Raw genomic sequence first — 6,000 nt, 5'->3', positions numbered from 1 at the left:
AGCGGCGCTTAGGGTGGGTGAGCGACGAGCGAGAACAGAGGAGAAGGAAAATCGGCATGTGATGAGGGAAGGGGTTAGCGTTAGGGCAGGGAAAAAAAACAAAAAACTTAATTATTAAGTGGTTATTAGGATGGTATATGGTGACATTGGTGAAATTTGTCACCATATATTATCTAACATGATATTTTTATATTTAAAATAATTTTTTTTGGTAAATGTCATTAAAAAATATTTATAGTGACATTTAAAATTAAATGTCATGAAGAAAATGTCGTAATAGGCTATATTTCTAGTAGTGCCAATAGATTGTTTGTTCCAAAAATCCAAATATACATTCATAATTTTGCAGATTTGAACATTGAAACACAATGAACTACTAGTTGTCTTTCACGTCAGGCTAAAGATGTTAAATAAATAAGGTATGTATATATACACACACACACACATATATATATAAACAGGTGTGTCTTTATCCTTGTCAATATATATATATATATATATATATATTGACAAGGATAAAGACACACCTGTTAAGAGAAACTGGATGTGAACCAGGAAATTGTGGGTTTGTTCTTCCCTAATAACCAAGAATAAGAAACAGAGAACTAATAAGAAATAAAATATAAATGAGTTAATACGATCAAATAAAACCACAGCAAATAAGACCAAATCGCATTGTGAAAATGTGACTGTTAATTGAAAATTTTAGTAGGGCTGGATCTAAAGTATAACTATATTAGTTACCAAAATAACAGGTACTTGTGAATCAATAAATAACAGAGGCTCCCTGACTGATTATGTATAACAGATTCATAAAGGTTTGAAAAATAAAATTCATAAAGAAAGACCATAAAAGAAAAGTGGCAAACTGAGAAAAAACTGAATCATAAATCAAGAGGTGCTAGAAGAAGGAAAAAAAAGTAGAGCTTATGATCTAAAATTCCAGTGTAATTGCAGCAACTTCCTATTACAGATGTAGTATTATTTAATGACCATTTAATGTGGATAATATAATTGAAAGAAATAACAACTATTACAAGGTGAAGTATCCATACCGTAGGCGGCATTAAATCAAGGAATTGGTAACAGAGGTGGCGCATTGCATCTTGCTGATCATAAGGTATTGCATCACCTAGAACATCATCATTTGTTAAAATTTTAATATCCACATTCTCCTGAAAAAGAAAGCAGGTGTAAACTTCAACATTCACCAAAATTGAAAAGATTATTGATAGTACAGTGCCTCTACTGACTGCTAAACCCACACAAAGAATAATAAAAATAGAGTCTTGTGTAAAGGATATCCATGACATATATACATACATTTTATAGCTGACACGATATGATGTCAATACCTCATCAAAGGTCTAATTATCCATGTAACAATTAACATTCTAGAGTAGATAACAAATACTAAAACCATATAAAATGTGAAATAAATCTTCAAGAAGAATGAGACCTTTTGAGAAAAAAAAAACAGAAAGGCATATTTTCTGATACCATTAAAGAATTTTGTCATTTACCGTCAAAGAAATCATCTAATATCAAATTATCAATTAATGGTGATAATGAACTTTAATTTTTCTTGTATTCCAATACACTACTGTACTTCCAACAGAATCAAATTGCTTATTTCCAGATGAATAGGCGCAAACATAAAAATTAGTAAAATTAAAATTAAAAAATGGACTTACCTTAGCTCCTTCATCGCCAATATTATTTCCTGATAGGTTCAGAGTTTTAAGCATGGTATTCGTCTGAAGAACACCATAAAGTGCCTTTAGGCCAACTGCTGTAATCCCATTTCCAGAAAAATCAACTTCCTCTGTTGCTTGAGACTTGGAAAAAAACTAATGAGATGTTAAACGACACAAAAAAAAGCTATGCTTAAATGTCTTGCTTTAGTAATGTCATACCTTTAAGAGTCTGGTTCAGTAATAGTTTACAAGTAGGAACAAGAAAAAAAGTAAGGTTATGGAAAAGGAAGGAAAAGAATTAACCTGTTGTAACCAAGGCTTTCAGCAAGAAAAAACAGACCATCATCACCAAAGTTACGACCTAATAGAATCATGAATTTGTTAAATATCTACAAGTATTCCATTACCTTGGTAAAGTAAATGTAAGTTTAATCCCCTGAAAAAGTTATCTCAGCATATTCATTACCAGATATTAGATTTAGAAATAATCAGTTATAGAGTGAACAATTGTAATCACTTGCTGTAGATACATTCTAACAAGTTTAGTGTGCTAACCTGACAAGTCAACACTTCTGAATGTTCTAAGTTCCTTGGAAAACTCATTTAGTTTTTGCCTAGACTCTTTTTCAAGTTTTGCAGCACCACCTGATAGCAGGTTAGTCCCAGGAGAAAAGGACCACTTAAGTCCAGATGACGGAGCTTTTTTAATCTCAGATGTTAAGCCCTTTGGTTTTGGCATGATTAGTTTTCCAGCCACCTTCCATAAAACTGTGTGCTGAAGGAGTAAATTAGCTATACCATCTGAATAACTAAAGCATGATGAAGCAAAATGGAGTTCAGTAAAGCTATATTCTTTTAGCATTATTACCAAGATAGTCAAATTTTGGCATCACAGAGTAAGCATTCATATACATCTGACTTGAAGATGAACCAAGAGGCTAGCATGAATACCAAAGGATGTCAAAAGACTAGCAATGACAACAAAGGCTTGTAGAGTAACCCAACAGATTTGTCTTTGTAAAGAGCATCTCTACCTGCATGGATGTTGTATGTCATGAATAGCATGGCCATTTGCAAAATTCAAACTTTTGTCCAGATATGGAAGTTCTTCAAGCTTGACAAATACAACCCGGTATTCAGGAATGGCAGCTGTATAAGGAGTAGATGCACCTATCTCATTTTCATCCTGAAGTAACTTATCCAACTCCGGCCAAAGAAGCTCCCTCCTGAAAGTACAGTTGATATTTCATATTCCACATAGGAGTAATGAGATAATGATGGGCAAAAGAGAAAAAAAATAGAAAACTAAAAAATAGCAGTAGCCGACATTGAAATTTGGATGGCATGCATAAAAGTTTGCTGATACTACATACCATGCAGAGAAGTCATCCTCAATACCCTGATCATCATCTCCTAACCCCACTTGGACAATGTGCTTGGCGCTTATGCAGAGGAAAAAAAATATAGAAGAATATCCAAGTACGAATGATGCTTAAATTCATTAAACACATCTACAAACTTGCACATGACTACTACATTACAGTTGTATGTATGAAACTCACAGATAACATGACTACTCAACTGTTTCTTAGTAACTCCTCATACCATGTTGACTTTACAAGTTTTTAGAGTAACAATTAGTCTACAAAACAAGTTAAATTCTCTAGAAAAATGAAATGCATGAACTTTGAGCTTGCAACTGAAGATAGGATTTAAAATCAGCTTTAGGAGCATATGTGACTTAGTCAAATCACAAACTAAATAAATCAACTATATACCTTGCTCATAAAGCAGTTCATCGACCACCACAGCAACCTTTGCAAGGACACAATACACAAATATATTAGCCAAGCAATTCCCACAAAAAAAATACTGACAATTTCATCATGCCAAACCATATTAAAATGTTCATATTGCTGATTGCCCAAACTAAACACACCAAATTGAAGATTTTCCAACCAGGTTCCTCTCTCTTTCCCCTATAAAAACTAATAATCAGCAATCGATCAAGGCAAAAGGATTATTGGTAGAATAGATTAACTAAATGTGCATGTTTCCAGAACCTCTGTAAACCATTTGTAGAATTCCTGGCTTTCAACTTACGTAGCCAAGAAGAACAAAGCCAAGCTCTCCTTTTTCAGGTTCTCCTCATACTCATCATCCTCAGTAGCATATTCGTCCTATAATTGAGGAAACTAACTACAGATCAGTCAATTAATCAGTAGTATTTCCAATGATCTGAAACAGAAGGAAGATAATCTTACGATATCCATGACTTTAAATATGGCATTAGGGTACCGTGCTTTTGCCTCCTCAGCCAGCGCCTAGAAGGGGGGAAAATCTAAGATCATGGGAGAAAAATTCAAAAAATGAACTACTCGGATAAAAACCCTAACCTTCGTGAACCCCTCAGCCGTCCTGGTTTGCGTCCTGAAGAAGACGGTGACCTTCTTCTTCCCTTGGTCCTCCTCTGTATCCATCTGGGTCTTCACCACTAGCGGCTTCGGCGGCTCGGCGGGCTTCCTTCCGCTCGATCGCCGGACGAAGAAGATTGCCACGCAACCGACAAGCACGGCGATGACTATGCTTAGGACGGCGATCAGCAGCCGGTTCTCCACGAACGCATCCCCGGTGCTGGAATCGAGCCCATATCCGTCGGAGAGGGAGGCGACGACGACCGACAAGAGATCAAGGGACGACGCCTTCTCGGAACCTATCTGCATCTTGGCGGATCGAGCGGTGAATCGGAAGCACAGATCTCCGATCTCTGTTTCTGTCTGCTTCGAATTGGGAGAATAAAGGAGGTCGAGATTGGGTCGGCGATGGGAGGGGAGGAGAAGATAGAAGCGGAGAAGGTGAGTCGCCCGAAGATGGCTCTCTCTCTCTGCCTCCCGTGGACGGCATCATATAGGGTTAGGTTAGAGGGAAGAGTTGAAAATTTTAGCTAAGTATTGGTGGGAAAATTATCATAGACATCAGATTTTAAAAACCGATGTTAAAATCGGTGTCTATTAACGAAAAAACGGACGCTCATAGACATCGCCTAAAAAACCGATGTCTATGAGCGAAAATATGCGCTCATAGACACTGGTTTTTGGAAAAACCGATGTAAAATACTCAAAGACATCGGTTTTTGCTTAAAACCGTTGTTGTTCCACTGATGTCTATGAGAGTTTTTGTTGTAGTGAGAAGTTAATTGTTGATACAGTCTGACCTGGCTGTTGTTTTGATGTTGACACTGATTTAAGTTTGTATCAGATATTAATTTAACTCAGAATGACTACTGATCGAGGTTGATCAGTTGGGAGGGAAAGTCCTGGTGAGTGAAGCCAGGCAAGGGAAATCCAGATGGGTCAAGGTTGACCAGACATCTGGTAAAAAGTCCAAGCAGGGAGCTTGGCACGGGAAAAGTCCAAGTATGGTGACTTGGCACGGAATGGTCAGAGAGGGCTCGGTAGCTCGTTTTCTGGACCGGATGAGGTCGGAGAGGACTCGGTAGCTCGTTCTCTGGACCGGATGAGGTCGGAGAGGGCTCAGTAGCTCGTTCTCCGGACTAGGTCAGAGAGGGCTCGGTAGCTCGGTCTCGGGACCAGGAAGACCTCAGGGTTTCGGGCTGGAAAGCTGCAAAACTCACTCGGTAGCGTTGGATCGGTCTGACCGATCCGGTGTACTATGAGTCGTCTGGATCGGTCCGCACCGATCGATGATCTCAAGATCACGATCGGTCGGGTGACCGATCGGTAACCACGTGGGCTGTCCGATGCGGTGACCGATCGGGATCCACATAGAAACATTCTATGGGTTAATCGATGCGTGGACGATCGGTAACTCTGAAGCGATACATGGGTTATCGATCGGACCGATCGAAAGAAGTGATCGAAAGCGGCGAGAAAGGGTGGAGCGGTGCGTGGACCGATCCACACATAGTCTGATCGGTCCACAGACCGATCAGGATCTTCCGACCGATCTCAGTGAAACTAATTCATGGATCGGTCTGCTGACCGATCCACAGTGATGTCGCATGTCTCCTGCTACTTCTCTGTGATTTCTGACTCGTTTCTGATGCATCTGATCTAACATCTGCTTGTGAGCTTTTTGAGTTACAGGCTGCAGGTACCATGGTGATGTTTGAATTCAAATCAATGACTATCAAAGGAATAAAACAAAATGATTTTTCTACTGGTTATCGCTGCAAATTGTGCAAAAGAAGCGTCAACGTTCACTGGCTTGTTCAGTTGGTTCACTGGCTGCGATCAGCTTAACTCTTCCTTATTGGTTCGAGCTCAGAGACACCAGTGAAGAC

The sequence above is a fragment of the Zingiber officinale genome, chromosome 3A (genome assembly GCF_018446385.1).
Source record: "Zingiber officinale cultivar Zhangliang chromosome 3A, Zo_v1.1, whole genome shotgun sequence".
NCBI lineage: Eukaryota > Viridiplantae > Streptophyta > Magnoliopsida > Zingiberales > Zingiberaceae > Zingiber > Zingiber officinale.
This window is presented reverse-complemented; position numbering follows the sequence as displayed.